This window comes from Onychomys torridus, chromosome 1 (genome assembly GCF_903995425.1).
Source record: "Onychomys torridus chromosome 1, mOncTor1.1, whole genome shotgun sequence".
Lineage (NCBI taxonomy): Eukaryota > Metazoa > Chordata > Mammalia > Rodentia > Cricetidae > Onychomys > Onychomys torridus.
Window position 1 is genome coordinate 60,108,304 of NC_050443.1, and position 17,289 is coordinate 60,125,592.

Below are 17,289 nucleotides of genomic sequence, written 5' to 3' on the forward strand. Positions count from 1 at the left end.
TCTGAGGATTACAGGTGTATTTGTGTGTGTTTATGTATGCATACGTGGCATATGTACCTTTCCTGTGGGTGTGTGCATGGCTTCATACAGGTGCATTTGCATGTGTGTGCATTTGTTTGTGGAAGCCCGATGCCTGTGTCTGGGGTTTTCCTTGATCATGCCTCAGTGTTCCTAACACCTTTGTTGACCTCTTCCTCCATTCATTCCCCAAAGCAAAAAAAGTGCTTGTTTGCAGAACTGGGGTGCAACCCAGGGCCTTGCATGTGCTAGGCTAGGGCCCTGTCACCGAGATCCCGCAACCCTAAACTCTGATTATGTGCCAGAACCCCACAGCTCTGGATAGTAGCGAAACACAGCAACCAGCAAACGACTTTCTTACAATGACGTGAGAATAATCTCACAGTTTTAATAAGTGTTTAAACTTTAAGAAGAAAACCAGTTTTCTCAGAAGTTCATAATCTCGTGGGAAGAAAAGGAACTGAGTGAGGAATCGGGGTGCAGCGCATCAGTGCTAGGGGACGCTTCCAGGAGAACTCCAGATAGAGGGGAGGCCTCTTGCCCAGGGAGCACAAGCGCAGAATCGGAGGGAGGGGATCTTAATCTCCTTTTTTTTTGGGGGGGGGCGCTCTGTGCAACCTAAAAACTTCTCCGTTACAGTGTCTAGAGAATTATTTCATGGAAGTCCTAAGATTTGTCGGCACCTCTCCCTGATAGTGTTTTGTGTGGGTCCTTTTCTCCTGCACCCGACAGAAGCACCCGGAGGGAGGCAGGATTCGCTTGGGTTCCCGGATGTTTAGTCCACCGAGTCCGGGAAGGCAGGGGAGACAGCTCTGTGGAGGTGGCAGTGTGTGGGGACAGTCGAAGCATGTCACACATCTTGACAGCTCAGGAAGCAGAGAGAATGGAAGCTGAAGCAGGGCCTGGCTGCAACTCCGAGAACCACTCCCGGTGACCCACTTCCGCCAGCCAGGCTCAGTCCCGGAACCGCGCTGCTAGCTGGCGATCGAGGGTTCTGACACGTGAGTCTGCAGGAGACATTTCTGATCCAAAGCACAATACTTCTTATTTTTATTCTATTTTGAAGCAGGCTCTCCCAGTGTAGCCCAAGTTTTGGCCTTGAACTTGAAGTTCTTCTGCCTCACCCTCATGAGTTGTGGGATTACAGGCGTGTGCCATCAAAGCTGGGCTTTTAAATTTCTAGTATCTTTCTCTTTGTTGTTCTATCTAGACCTTTCTCTTAAGTCCTGTGTTAATGAGACTTTGTCTTTTACAGAAATGAAACAGCCCAAGGACAAGGGTGTTAATTCTACCCTATTTTCTATTTTCTTCCCTTCTTCCTCCTCCTCCTCTTGTTTTGAAACTGGATCTGAAGTTGACCAAGCTGGCCTTGAATTTGTTATCTTCCTGCTTCTGCCTCTCAAAGGCTGGGATAACCACAGCCTTTACCCTCAGCTTCCTTCCTTCCTTCCTTCCTTCCTTCCTTCCTTCCTCCCTCCCTTCCTCCCTCCCTCCCTCCCTCCTTTTCTTCCTTCCTTCCTTCCTTCCTCCCTCCCTCCCTCCTTTTCTTCCTTCCTTCCTTCCTTCCTCCCTCCCTCCCTCCTTTCTTCCTTCCTTCCTTCCTTCCTCCCTCCCTCCCTCCCTCCCTCCCTCCCTCCCTCCCTCCCGCTCTCTCTCTCTTTCTTTTCAAGACAGGGTTTCTCTGTAGCTTTGGAGGCTGTCCTGGACTAGCTCTGTAGACCAGGCTGGCCTCGAACTCACAAAGATCCACCTGCCTCTGCCTCCCCAGTGCTGGGATTACAAGCATGCGCCACCACCATCTGGCCATCACCCTTGACTCTTTTTTTTTTTTTATTTTATTTTTTTAAATTTTATGTGTGTATGGGTGTTTTGCATGCAGTGCCCATGAAGGCCAGAAGAGGGTGATGGATCCTCTGGAAATGTAGTTAAAGATGGTTGCTAGTCATCATGTGGGTCATCAAGAAGAGAACAAGTGCTCTTAACTGCTGAGTCATTTTATTTTTGTTTTTCAAGATAGAGTGTCTCTGTGTATATCTGGCTGTCCTGGAACTCAGTCTGTAGCCCAGGCTGGTCTCAAACTAGAGATCCATCTGCCTCTGCCTCCTGAGTGCTGCGATTAAAGGTGTGTGCCACCACCAAGCAACTCATTTTTATTTAAATAATAACAATAATAAAGTGTATGTGTGTGTGTGTGTGTGTGTGTGTGTGTGTGTGTGTGTGTGTGTGTGTGTGACCAGTGTGGAGGTTAAAGGACAACTTTGTGGAATCCATTTTCTTTTTCCACCTTTACATGGCAAACACCTTTACCCACTGAGTCATCTCACTGGCCCACAAAAACTGTTTTTTGTTTGTTTGTTTTGTTTTGTTTTTTGAGCTGAGGATCGAACTCAGGGCCTTGCGAGCTAAATCCCCAACCCGAAAACTGTTTTTTAAATGTGTGTTTATTTTTATTTGTACTATGGATGTTCCACCTGTGTCTATGTCTGTGTACTGTATGCATGTAGTTACCTAGGGAAGCCAGCAGAGGGCATTGGATCCCCAAGAACTGAAGTTACAGGGTCATAGTTACCAGGTGGGCACTGAGAATTGATCCCAGGGCCCCCAAAAGAGGCCCTGTTATTAACTGTTAAAAAACTGTTGCTAGGCTGGGTGGTGGGCGCACGCCTGTAATCCCAGCACTCGGGAGGCAGAGGCAGGTGGATCTCTGTGAGTTCGAGGCCAGCCTGGTCTACAGAGCTAGTCCAGGACAGGCTCCAAAGCTACAGAGAAACCCTGTCTCGGAAAAAACAAAAAACAAAAAACTGTTGCTAACTGCTGAGCCATCTTTCCAGACCTTCACAAATACATATGTGTGTATGTATATACATATACATAAACATATACACATACATACATACATACATACATACATACATACACACACATATATATGGATTATTTTTCGGCCTGCAAGTATTTATGTGCACTACATGCATTCCTGTATGGATGGATGGATATTTTACCTGTGTGTGTGTGTGTGTGTGTGTGTGTGTGTGTGTGTGTGTGTGCACGCACACTACAAGTATGCTTGGTGCCCAAAGAGATAAGAAGGCTGGAACTGGAGTTACAGATGGTTGTGAGCAGATGGAATTGAACCTAGGACCTTGCACATGGTAGACAAGAACCCTAACACTGGGTTAGATCCTCAGCCCTCTTTTTGCTTTACAAATATATTTATCTTATGTGTATGTATCCCCTGGGATTAGAGTTAGAAGTAGTTGTGAACTGCCATGTGGGTGCTGGGAATTGAACCTGGGTCCTCAAAAGAGCAGCCACGAAGATATTTCTTCATCACTTTCTTTTTGCATTTTTTTTTTTAAAGATTTCATTTCATGTGCGTATGTGTGAGTGTCTGTATGTGTACCACATGTGTACAGATGTCTTTGGAAGTAACAAGAAGGAAGACTTCAGATCCACTGGAACTGGAGTTCTAGGCAGTTGTGAGCTGTCCAGCATGGGTGCTGGGAGTTGTATTCTGGTCCTCTGTAAGAGCAAGTACCTCTTCACCACTGCATCATCGGCTCTCCAGCCCCTTGCTTGGAAATCCTGAGATGCTGTCATGCCAACGTACTCAAGAGGTCCCTGAGCTCCCTCTCTCTCCCAGGCTGCCTTCATTCCTGCCTCGTCTCCCTGATAGCTAGGATCATAGGCCTGCAGCACACAAGGAAGGAAAGAATCTCATACTCCACAACCTGAGCATGCTAGGCCAATCCTCTACTGTTGAGTCACACATCTTTTTTAAAAAGATGTATTTATTTATTATGTACACAGAAGAGGGCGCCAGATCTCATTACAGATGGTTGGGAGCCACCATGTGGTTGCTGGGCATTGAACTCAGGACCTCTGGAAGAACAGCCGGTGCTCTTAACCTCTGAGCCTTCTCTCCAGCCCCCAAGTCACACATCTTAACAGGCAAGTTTTTGAAAAATACTTAACAGTGGGGATGTTTGTAACACCCTGAGTAAGGCAGCAAATTATACATGAATCAGAATTCCGTTTTTGTAATATTTTATGTATACATTCATTTTATCCAGAAAAATACATATAAAATGCTTGAAAATGTATGTTAAAAAGTTTATTTCCGCAGGTTGGGGATTTAGCTCAGTGGTAGAGCACTTGCCTAGCAAGCACAAGGCCCTGGGTTCGATCCTCAGCTCAAAAAAAAAAAAAGTTTATTTCCACTAGGCATGATTGTGGACGCCTTAATCCCAGCATTTGGGAGGCAGAGGCAGGCGGGTCTCTGTGATGAGGCCAGCCTGGGGGGGAGATAGTCATTACTTCTGATCATGATAGCTTTAAGCCAGAAGGATCTCATGAGTTTGATATTGGCCTAGGCTGCACAGGGAAACCTTGTCCCCACAACAAAAGAGGGGCCACTACAAGATAGCTCAATACCTGAAGGCATTTGCTGCCATGCCCAGATTTAACCAAAGTTCCATTTCTGAGATCCATTCGTTGGAAGGAAAGAAGGGCCTCCTGAAAGTTGTCCTCTGACCTCCACATGCAGACTTGGGCACATGTGTCTCCCCTGGAAATAAATAAACACATATAATACAAAGTTATTTTTAAAAATAAATGTTGCTTCAGAATATTAGTTTACACTGTGTGAAGATGTGTCACTGTGATTGGCTTAATGAAGAGCTGAATGGCCATTGCCTAGGCAGGAGAGACTAGGTGGGACTTCCAGGCAGAGAGATGGCCTCAGGATGAATCTAGGCTGGCAAGAGATGCCAACAAGACACTTAAGAAGTCAGACATACAATTCAGAGAAGTAACTGAGCCACGTGGCAGAAAGGCAATTAATAGAAGCAGGTTAATTTAAGTTATAAGAGGTAGTTGGGAAAAAGCCTAAGCTAAGGCCAAGCTTTCATAATTAATAATCCTCCATGTTATTGTTTGTGAGCTGGTGGCCCAAAGGAAAGTCCAACTACAAAATGTCCTGTCTTATTTACTTTTTTATTGCTATGATAAGATACCATGAATGGGGTGGTGGTGCACGTCTTTAATCCCAGCACTCAGGAGACAGAGGCAAGCAGATCTCTGTGAGTTCAAGGCCAGCCTGGGCTACAGAGAGAGTTCCAGGAAAAGCACAAAAGCTACACAGAGAAACCCTGTCTCGAAAAAAAAGAAAGAAGAAAGGATACTATGTCTGAGGCAATTTATAAAAGTTAATTTGGGGCCTACAGTTTGGTTTTAGAGGGTTAGAGTCCATGACCATTATGGTAGGGAGCATGGCAGCAGGCAGGCAGGCATGGGGGTAGAGCTGTGGTTGAGAGTTCACATCTTGATTCATAAGCTTGAAGCAGAGAGAACTAATTGGGAATTGCATGGGCTTTTGAAACCTCAAAGCCCACCCCCTATGATACACTTCCTCCAACAAGGTCACACCTCCTAATGCTTCCCAAACAGTTCCACCAACTGGGAATTAAGTATTCAAACATATGAGCCTAAGAGGACCATTCTCATCCAAACTATCACACATGATTTTCCCATCTCTCTAGCCCCATGGCTCAGTGTGTAAAAGCTCTTGCTGCCAAGCCTTACTATGCTCACCCCAGAATTCACACTGTGAAAGGAGAGAATGGCTCTGTCCTCAGACCTCCACCACACCTGTGCCCACACACACATACATAAGATAAATAAACAAATAAATATAATTTTTAAAAGTTGTAGCCGGGTGGTGGTGGTGCATGCCTTTAATCCCAGCACTCAGGAGGCAGAGGCAGGTGGATCTTTGTGAGTTAGAGGTCAGCCTGGTCTACAGAGTGAGATCCAGGAAAAGGCGCAAAACTACACAGAGAAACCCTGTCTCGAAAAACAAAACAAAACAAAAAAGAAGTTGTAAGTTATTTCTATTTGTTGGGATTATGGGTGTTAATTTATTTTTAAAGATAATTTACTTGTAATGTGTGTGTGTGTGTGTGTGTGTGTGTGTGTGTGTGTGTGTGTGTGTGTGTTGTGTAGGTGTCCTCTGAATTCAGGTCTTCCAGATTCCCCGGAGACCTGAACCTGCGTCCTCTGCAAGGGCAGCAAGTGTTCTCAACTGCCAAACCATTTGTCCAGCCCTTTGGTTTCTATTTTCTATCGGTTATAGAGGATTTGTCAAATTTCTTTAATGAGTATACATTTTCCCTCTTCCTTGAACAAACCATGTTTCTCCCCTCCCATATCTAGCTTTTCTAAAACATATCTAACTGGTATGTAAAGGCTGCATATAATCCATGTATAAGTTTGGCGAGTTTGCACATGTGTGTGCTACATGTTACATCACCATAGTCCAGGGGATTCACAAGCACTTCTGTCCCCTCCAGAACTTTCCTGCTTAACCTAGTTTTGTCCTCATGGCCAGAATACTTACATTATTCTGAAACAATTGCTTGGGCATTTAGAAAACAAGGCATTCTCCAGTCCCAGGCAAAGGCCCCACACAGAGCCTTCAGGGAGCTTGCAGTTTGTGGGAGAAACAGCCAAGCAAATGGAGGTTATGTTGTGCAATGCAATGACTTCTCTTCCTCTAGAAATGTTTGGAGAACTGGGTGGGAAGAGGAACCAGCCTTTTGGTTGCTGATTTAAGCTCTGGGTGGAATAGAGTATCTATTGTGGAAGTGTATTGTGCAAGAAGAGAATGGAGCTTTTTGTGAAGAGAGATAAAGAGGTTGTAGGGTGGGAAGGGAGGATGGGGGAGGAGGAGCAGGGCCGGCAGATAGCTCAGAGGACCTGAGATGTAACCATCCCGTGGGCAGACTTCGAGCAGGGCCACCCAAAAGTCCCAGCAATCTGTCCTCCTCAGCCTGTCCCTGAGTCTGGGAGTCCATGACCAGCCCTGTACCCAAAGCCACCTTCATACAGGCTCAGTAAACAGTCATTGTCCTTGAAAATCATGGTAAGCCTGAGTAAGCTGTGTGTTTAGGATTATCCTTCGGAATTTCCTTTAAGTCATTCAGTAAACAGTCTGAAGACACAGGTATGGTAGCTCACACCTATAATCCAATCCTAGCAATTAGGAAGCTGAAGCAGGAGTATCATCGCTGTGAGTTCTAGGCCAGCTTGGGCCACAGGGTGAAATTCTATGACAGAGAGACAGAGAGGAAGAAGAACCTGATTTCAGATCTCTAGAAAGCATTTACAAAACCTAGGACTTATCTGTGTGAATCCTTAGTGTTTTGTTTGTAGTTTTTAATTCTTTGTTTTTGAGACAGTTCCACTATGCAGTCTTGGCTGCCCTTGAACTTGCCAAGATCCTCCTGCCTCTGCCTCTGCCCCCAGTGATTGCTGAGCCTATGCTGTATTGGTTCTGTTTGTTTTGAGACAAGGCCTCACCATGTAGCCCTCACTGGCTTCCCTGGAACTTCCTATGTAGACCCAGCTAACCTCAAACCCACAGAAATCCACCCACTTCTCCCTCCAGAGCATGCTGGAATTAAAGGTATACATCACCGTGCCTGACCTGTGGATTCTTTAGATATAAATTCTCTTTTTATAATCACATTTTCTACTACTAAGCCATTCATTTTTTTCTTTTTTGGCTCCTTCCTTTGCCTTGTATTTTGTTTTTGTTTCAGATAGGGTCTCTTGTAGCCCAGGCTGGCCTCAAGTATGGGGCTCCTTGCCCCGGCCTTGTCATTTAATGTTTGTTGTTTGTTGTTTGTTTGTTTGTTTATGGTACAGGAGATTGAACCCAGTACCTCACCCCACCAGTCCTGGAACCACACCCCAGCCTGAGAGGCTAGGTTTCACCTGCTCTCTCAAATGAAAGTAAGCTAGGTTTGGTAGGCAGGAGGATTGCTTTGAGTTTAAGTCCAGGCCTGGGCCCCTGTGAGTCAAGGCCAGCTGAAGCTAAAGAGAACTGTGGTCTGTCTTTGTTGTTTCTGCTGTTCGGGTTTTGTTTGTTTTTGCTTTGACATGGGATCTCCTTAGACTGTCCAACACAAAAAAACCCAAATAGACAAAAATCCTTGCTTTACTTAGGAAGACGGAAAGACTGTTTAGTGAGGACGACTTGGGAAGCAACTAACTTGACCTCCACAGGCTAGACTCCCACCTCCCAGCATGCATCAGGTGCACAGCAGTGCCTTCAGCCCCTTGGCTGTCAAGACCGGTTCCCTCTCAGAAACTTACTTCCTGTTCCCATTTCTCTCTTCTTTCCACTTCCTCTAGATAGCTCTGCTGTTGGCTCCCACCCGAGTTACCCAGACAAGTTTCCCAGTGCTGAAAAATAGTTTTAAACAAGGATCTTATTTTCTACCACAGGGAAAAATCTTAATAAATTTGAAAATGCAGATGTCATCTAACCCACGTTCCCTGTTCCCCAAATGCTACAACTGGAAATGAATGTTATGAACCAGTTATTGAGGATTCTCCAAGGTAGCTCTGGGATAAAAGAGGTGAATCAAAAATAAAGTATCAATTTAAAGGCTAGCACAGTGTCTCTGGTCATATCTCCCAGAATGTATCCTATTTCCTCTGATCTCAAAGCTAAGCAGGGCCAGGCCTGCCTGGTACATGGATGAGAGTAGACAGGGAAGAAGGAAAGAATCTTAACAATGAAAGGCAACAGCTGAGATGGCTCAGTGGCTAAGAGCACTCACAGCTCTTGCAGAGGACTTGGGTTCGATTCCCAGCACCCACATGGCAGCTCACAACTACTTCCCAGGGGATCTGGTGTCTTCTTCTAGCCTACTCGGGCACTGTTCACACACGGTTCAATGTGTGTGTGTGTGTGTGTGTGTGTGTGTGTGTGTGTGTGTGTGTTTTAAAGCAAAAAGAGGGCTAAAGATCCAACCCAGGGTTCTTGCCTAGGTCCCAGTGTTACAAAAAATAAAATAAAAATTATAGAACTTCACTTAAAAAAAAAAAGAGGCCGGGCGGTGGTGGCACAAGCCTTTAATCTCATCACTTGGAAGGCAGAGGCAGGCAGATCTCTGTTAGTTCAAGGCCAGCCTGGTCTACAGAGCAAGTTCCAGGACCCAGGCCTACACAGAGAAACCCTGTCTCAAAAAAACAAAGTGTGTGTGTGGGGGGGAACAAGAGGTAGAAACTATTAAACTTCCCTTTTTTTAAAAAAAAAATAATAATTTATTTATTTTCATTTTATGAGCATTGGTGTTCTGCCTGTATGCACCTCTGTGTGAGGGTATCAGATCTTGTAGTTACAGACAGTTGTTAGCTGCCATGTGGGTACTGGGAACTGAACTCATGACCTCTGGAAGAGCAGTCAATGCTCTTAACTGCTGAGCCATCTCTCCAGTCCCTAAACTTCCCTTTTTAAAATATACTTTTTTACTCTTGTTTTCACTTTATTTATTTATTAATTTTGTTTTTTATAATAAATTTTGGTTTTACTCAATTACTGGGCAAGCCTCTATCAAACATTTCACTATTTGGATAAGGATTTATACTGTATCGAGCTGATAATAGAAAAATAAATAAATAAATAGATAGATAAATAAATGGATAAATAAAGACTTGTTTTTATTACTTTATGTGTACAGTGTTTTGGTTGCATGTATGTCTGTGTACCATATGCTTGCAGTGCCCCTGTGACTGGGGTCACAGACCGACGTAGGGGCTGCAGGGAATTGAACCCAGGTCCTCCGGAAGATCTGCAAGAGCTCCGAACCACTGAACCATCTCTCCAGCCCAAACTTCCCTTCATTTGTAGTATATAATTATTGCCCAGGCTTTGCATCAATTTGCATAATAATTTGTATACTCGTGGTCTTATATCTCTCTGGTGTTTAAGGAAGCTAGCTGTTGCCTGTTTATAGCTATTATGAAACTTTTCTGTGGCAATTTTTTTCTTCCTCTTTTTTCCTGGGGTGTGGGGTGTGACATTAGCTCAGGCTAGCTAGCTTTAAACTCACTGTGTACTTGAGGGTGACCTCAAACTCCTGATTCCCTGTCTCCACATCCTGAGTACTGGGATTACGGACATGCACCGCACTACCAGACCTGACTTTGTTAGTTTTCTTTTGTGTGTATGTGTATGGGGGGAGGGGGAAATAGCCTTTTTTAGCCCAGGCTGGCCCCAAACTTACCACGTAGCTAAGGGTGACCTTGACCTTGAACTGATTCTCCTGCCTCTAATTCCTAAGGGGCTGGGGTTGGAGGCATGCCACTTTACACTTGGCTTTTTCTCCTGATATTTTAAGCAGCACATCTGGTCAGGAGCACAGCACCGACTTGTGCTCTCTGCAGCCAGGTGTGACTCCTGGGGTCCTCTTCTGTACTTCAGCTGGATGCTAGTTGCGAGGTCTGATAGTAAAAACCAAGTGTCAAGCCATGTAAACTGGTTAATCCCAGCACTTTAATCCCAGCCCTCAGGAGGCAGAGGCAGGTGGATCTCTGATTTTCAGGTGGTCAGCCTGGTCTACAGAGTGAGGTCCCAGATAGCCAGGGCTGTTACACAGAGAACTCCTGTCTCAACAAACAAACAAACAAACAAAAGTAAATAATACAAATTGAATATTAGATATTACACACCTGCTGGTATCCTCTAAAAGGTTCAATTGGCTCATCCAGTGAAAGACACTGGTCTTTTTGTTTCTCTGTGCAGCCCTGGCTGTTCTAGAACTCACTCTGTAGGCCAGGCTGGCCTGGAATTCAGAGATTCTTCTGCCTCTGCCTCCCGAGTGCTGGGATTAAAAGTGCATGCCACCACGTCTGGCTACAGACAAGGGTCTTTAATAAGCACCAGTTAATGTCCCCACAGAATTACTGTAGTGGAAAGAATTAGGGGATTGGGGTGGGAGTGCACTTTATCCCTTTTCTTGGCTTACAGGATCCCTCAGACTCTCAGAGATGGAAAGGCCCAAACACAAAGGTTCCTCCCCAAGAGAAATAATGAGGATTCATGGTTCTCCCCCACCCCCATATATATATACTTTTTTTGAGAGATAAGGTTTTTCTATGTAGCCCTGGATGTCCTGGACCTCACTCCATGGATTAGGCTGGCCCCAAACTCAGAGATTCCTTTGCCTCTGCCCCTGTAGTGCTGGGATTAAAGGTGTGTGACATCAACACCTTAAAACACACCTACCTTCAAATTTTAGTTCAGGGAGACGACGTTGAGGTTTCTGAATCTCTGGGAAGAGGGCTGCATGTGCCACTTGGAATAGAAAACAGCTCATTGCTCTCTCCTGTCAATATGGAAGAATCTCCTCTGCTTGGAGTAATCAGGGTATTTGACTAAATGGTAATGTCTTGAGTTTGGGCCCTCACTGGGATCTACTGACACTCAAAGAGCCTTTACAATCTACAAGATACAGTATCCTGTGTTTTCTGTTGCTAGTTACCTGATTTCATTCTTCCCAGCAACTCCAGGATATGGCATTAATTATTTTAGTTAATAAGATGTCAGAGTAAAAGGCGGGGCATCTGCCCAGACAGGTTCTCTCTGGGAAGCAATATGTAAGGATGACAATGGGAAGCTGCTTGTGATGGGGGAGGGACTTGGGAGGTGATATCGGATTTCAAGGCTCCCCTTAGCTAAACAGCAAGTGTGATACTAGCCTGGGTTACGTGAGACCTTGTCTGAGAGGAAGAGAGACAGAGACAGAGGCAGGGAAGATCCTGAGGGATAAACCAGGCCAGGCACAGAAATCCCAACCTTGGCTGTAAATTCTGGCTTAGTTATGATAAAGTGCTGTCGAAGCCTGGCACAAAGAAGGCTGAAGAAGAATGTGCATCTGGCTAATACAGGAGAATCTTGAGAGTTCCTTGCCAGCTTGGGTTACTAGTGAGTTCAAGGCTAGGCTGAGACACACAAGGGCTGGTGAGATGGCTCAGCAGCTAAAGGTGATTGAAGCCAAGTCTGATGCCTTGGATTCCATCCCTGGGACCTATGTGGTAGAAGACCATGGCCTGCACACACCCCAAGAAAATAAATAAATAAATGCTAATATAAAATAAAGGATATTTGTAGCCTTTAAAAACAGAAACAATGGCCAAAATAGGAGTGTTTTCCAATAGCAGTTTCATAACGTTGAAAATCTGCATACATCCCACCGTCCAACATTTGTATACATACATACTATGGAAGAGTGTAATTTGTTATGAATGATACTGTGGGTGTTAACAGACAGGAAAAGGTATTTGTGACATATTACTTAATCAAACTGATTGCAACTGACTTATGTGATGCAATTTTGTTAAATTTATTTTTTAAATCCCATTTATGTATTGTATTGTTATTTTATTTATTTTTATGTGTATATGTCTATGCATGTGTGCTCTGTGTGTGTGTGTGTGTGTGGTGTGTGTGTGTGTGGTGTGTGTGTATGTGTGGTGTGTGTGTGTGTGTATGTGTGGTGTGTGTGTATGTGTGGTGTGTGTGTGTGTGTGTGTGTGTGTATGTGTGGTGTGTGTGTGTGTGTGTGTATGTGTGGTGTGTGTGTGTGTGTGTGTGTGTGTGTGTGTGAGTGTGTGTTGGTTGAAGTCAATTGTTTTCCTCTACGGTTCTCAATTTCCTTTTTTTCTCCAGACTGGGTTTCTCCATGTAGCTCTGGCCATGCTGGAACTCACTCTGTGCTCTGTAGACCAGAGAGCTGGCCTTGAATTCAGAGGAATTAAAGGCACACTACTACTCCCAGCAACTTTTTTTTTTTTTAATGTTAATGTATATGTTTCCTGCATGTAAATGTTCTCAGAAGCTAGAAGAGGGCAATGGATCTCCTAGAGCTGGAGTTGCAGGGGATTGTGAGCTGCCAGAAGTGGGTGCTAGGAATCACATTTGGGTCCTCTATGGGAGCAGGAAGCCCTCTTAATGGCTGAGCCACCATTCCAGGCTAACATTTATATATGTTGCCAAAATATATTTATTTTGTGTAGTTTTATTATATGCATTTACAGGTAAATACGGGAGGATGGAAGGCCCAAGGCTATACACTGAAACGGAATGTCTCCCTGCGAGGTTTTCAGCTGTTCCTAGTTGATTTTCAGTCTGGTTACAATGTATTTTTGCTAAAGATAATGGAAAGTCAGGTGTGGGACTGTACACACCTGTAGACCTAGCACTTGGGCTCCATGAGACCCTGGAGAGAGGGGAGAGAGGCACGTAGGCAAGAGGGAAGAGGCAGTCTGGAGATATTTACTTGGCATGTAGGAGGCCCTGGGTTCCATTCCCAGTACTTCGATAAAATAAATTACAATACAGAAGTGCACAGTGTCCACTACGGAAGGGGTGGGACACAGGTATCTGCCTGGATCCTTGGAGGCACAGGGCATCTAGCTGTGGTGTTCATTTTCAATGTGCCTGAAGAATCAAGACCCATGTAATGGACGAGGAATCTTACAGAGATTTGACTGGACTCTGGAGAATTCAAAAATCCCTCCCCACTGTGTGTAAATTGAAGTCTGTTTTTGACCCTGCTCCTAGGAGCCTTTGCTGATGTCACAGGGCCCATCTTCCTCTGATTCCTACTAGTTCCTCAGACAGGCTGGAACTCCAGTGATCAGGCCGGGCCTTTGTAGCCAGTTCATTCCCGTCATGCTCCTGAGATGACATCCTGGCCATCTCGATCAAATGTGGGTGTTCGCCAAGCCAGCCACCCACTGGAACAAGGCATCTTTGAAGGACTGTCTCTGCCACAGCTGGCTTTCTGCCTTTGTAGCCTGTGAGTCACTCTGGTTTCAGCCCATCTTCCCATTTCTAGGTTGTAAGGACGCCTCCCTGACACGCCTTCATTTTACAGTAATAGTGAATAAAAGCTACTATATATTGCTGGTGCCTATGCACCAAATAACACAAAGGGTGTGGGTTCTTCTAGGCCGCACTGCACACTGGGAAGCAGCTATTTGCATCCTTACAGATGAGTAGATCAGTGGTTGACTCAGCCACAGATCTATGTCACATAAGTCTGGGCACTTGAACACAAGATACTCAACAACCCATAGGTCTACCCCTCCCCCCACTTTTATATCCTCTGTTCAATTTTTTTTTTTTTTCCTTCGAGACAGGGTTTCTCTGTAGCTTTTAGAGCCTGTCCTGTACTAGCTCTGTAGACCAGGCTGGCCTCGAACTCAAAGACCTGCCTGCCTCTGTCTCCCAAGTGCTGGGATTAAAGGCATGCGCCACCACCGCCCAGCCCTCTCTCTCTTTTCAAACAGGAACTTTCTAGGCAGACCAGGCAAACTCACAAGCTCCACCAGATTCTGCCTTAGAGCATTGGGGTTAAAGGTGTGTCTAATCATCACCTGACTTCAGTTACCTCCATTTTTATAAGGCAGGAAACTGGGGCTACATTATTTACTGAGCATATTAGTCACTTACATTGAGGAAGCCGGCGAGTGAAATGGGATAGACTTTGAACGTTTCCCTGACACTAACCCTGTCTTCTGCTTGTATCCACAACCACCCTCTTTCCCAGCATGTACTCTGTATTTTCTGCAAGTACTTGAATTGTTCGTTTGTTTTTTTCTTTTGGACAGGACTTCTTTATATAATCATGGCTGGCTTGTAACTCATTATGTAGTCCAGGCTGCCTCAAAGTCACAGAGATCCACCTGCCTCTGCTGTTTCCCCAGTGCTGGGATTAAAGGCATGTATCACCAGGCCTGGCTGCTAGAACTCAACAGTTCTTAGAATTTAGAATGTCCTTTTTAGCTCTGCTGACAAATTGTTCCCTCCCACGCCTTTTTTGTTGTGGTTTTGAAATAGGGTCTCTCTGTGTAGTTCCTGGATGTCCAGGAACTACATAGATCAGGCTGGCCTTAAACGCATAAAGATCTGCATGCCTCTGCCACCCAAGTGCTGGAACTAAAGGCCTGTGCCACCACACCTGTCTCGCTCCCATGCTTTAGACTGGGATAGCCCTACTTACCTAGGTGACCTTCAGGAAGCCATCACTGACCACCCTTGTCCTCTGAGGTGCTTCCACACACTGCATTCTAATTGTCTGTTGTCCCCACCCCCACACTTTTTTTTTTTTTTATTTTTGAGAAGGGGTCTCACGTAGCCCAGCCTGAACTGGCTATGTAGCTTGGGCTGGCCTTGAACTGAGGATCTTCCTGTCTCTACCTTCCAGACTCTGAGATTATAATCATGCACAACTGTGCCTCTCTCTTTTTAGTTTTGTTGAGACAAGGCCTTGCTATAATAGTCCTGGTTATCCTGGTATTTAATATGTAGCCTACGCTGGCCTCAGAGTCCTGACAATCCTCCTGCCTCAGCTTTGCAAGTGCTGGGACTACAAGTATGCACCATGATGCCTGGCTCTGAGGCCCAGCTGTCTACCAGTTTGCAAAGCCAGAGAAGAAGGAACCAGACTGGCTGGTGGTTAAGTCCGTAGCACCAGGCTGAGGAGCTGGCACACAGCAGGTACATAGTGAACATAGTTGAATGAATGAATACTCGACTCTCAGAGATGACTTTGTCTTTTTTTGGAGGCTATGACTTGGGTGTTCTGAAGAGGGGCAGGTAATGACAGGGCTGTGGCTTCCTGCATTCCCTACTAAAAGGGAGTACTGGGAAGCCGCTGGGGTCACTAGAGAGGCCCAGTGAGCTGAGCCTGAAATCATGGGGTCGTTCTTGCTGAACCAAACTCTCTGGCTTCTGTTTCCTCACTCCTTGCCAGAAATAAATCATGTTCTGAGTGACTGGAGTCATTGCTCACAGCTCCGTGAGCTGGTGTAGGGTGGGGCGAGGGGCAGTGGCCTTGGGGCTCCTGTCAGTAAAGGCCCAGGCCTTTGGGCTGGGGGGAGGGGAAGGAGTGGCTGGTCCTATCCCTGGGAGGCTGCAGTCATTGGGGGAGAGACAATGGGGCTCAGCGTCTGCTCCTAGCTGGGAGAAGGGACCCTCCAGTGAAAAGCCAGGGAAAGCAGGGAAGTGTGGGAGGAATTGATGAGAAGGGGCGGAGCCAAGGAGATGCAGCCGGGAGGAAGGAGGGAAGGGGAAGGAAGAGCGCAGGGAGGGGAGCGGATCCAGGCTTCTCTTCTGCTCGGTGACCTGGTCCGGAGCCGCAGCTTCTTCCCTCGCTTTGTCTGGGCCCGCCGAGACCTCACGTTTCTCGCCCAGCTGCAGCCCCAGTCCAAGGGCCAGGCATCCAGCAGGTGCTCAATACTTACTTGGGAAAATAAGAAATGTGGCCAACTTTGCTCTGGGAACTTTTCCCCCGTGTTGTCTCCACTCCTCCGGAGAAGTCGAGGACAGAGCTGGTCTTGGGAGCACGCCCAGGCGCCCCATGAATAATTGACCCTTGGTGGCGACACTGCCCGGCTCTGTCCGCGGGCTCGGCACCCGCCCTGCGTCCGAGTCGAGCGGCGCAGCTGAGTGGCGGGTGTCCGGGAGGTTGGAGGCGGGGTGTCCGGCCTGTCCCAGCGCTGGGAGGAGGCCAGGCTAGGCTGAACCCCGGGCCCCGCAGGGAGCCACAAGGGCCCAGACCTCAGCTAACGACCACGCCTCGGCGCCCCCCAGCCGTGCACCCCGGGGGCCGAACCTAGGCCCTAGGCTTGGGGAGGCCGCGAGGAGCTGAACTCCCCTGAACCCCTTCGCACACGGGTCCCGGCGATCACAGCCGGAGCCGTTCCCTCGAGGCTGACCGTCCAGGGCTCGGAACAGCTGTTTAAAGGCGCTTTAGTGTTCAGGGCTCTGCGGCTGCGTTTGCTCCAAGCCCATCTGCCCACTTAAAAAATATATTAAGTGAAGAGCACCCCCCCCCACACACACACACACCAGCTTCCACCCCTGGCTGGGAGGGGGCGGACTCAGAGCCCCTACCAGTATTTCGGAAGGACTGGGCACCCAGGGGCTCCCCCGGACCCCCATCCCAGTGGCTCTTCTTTGGGATAGGACACCCCAGGCTTCCGGGGGGGCTGTTCTCTCGGGCCCCCTTTGTGCCCGGCAGGGACAGCCCCCCATTTCCATTCGAGGTTCTGAGGCTCCCTTCTCCCCCGCTTGTTAATCTTTGTTCCCCTTTTCTGCTGAGAGGAGGGGGGGGGCAAAAGGAGAGGGAGAAAGAAAAGAAGGAAAAAGGCGTGACTCGATTTTCAAACGAAACTCCCACAGCAAACAAAACCCTTTTAGAGAAATAAGAAAGGAGGAAGGAGGAAGAAAAGAGGAAAGGGGAAGAAAAAAAAAAGAGAGAGAGAGAGAAGCCTCCAGGCTTGCAATTCGAGTAGGAGAGTTGCACGGAAAGAAAGAGAAAGAAAAGAAGAAAAATCCTCTCTGCGGTAGAAAGAGAAAAAGAAAACTTGGGCCGGCAAGAGGGGGGTGCTGGGGGGGGTTGGTGGAAGGAA

General features: G+C 46.7%; 1 long non-coding RNA gene across 1 annotated transcript; it reads right to left on the bottom strand.

Annotated features, from left to right (window-relative positions):
* Positions 1 to 426: 426 nt before the first annotated feature.
* LOC118595663 lies at positions 427 to 17,206 on the bottom strand. The gene is made up of 3 exons (XR_004946538.1): positions 16,120 to 17,206; positions 4,453 to 4,585; positions 427 to 1,040 (listed from the first exon to the last, which is right to left on the bottom strand). It is a non-coding gene; the product is annotated as an uncharacterized LOC118595663 (long non-coding RNA).
* Positions 17,207 to 17,289: the final 83 nt, after the last annotated feature.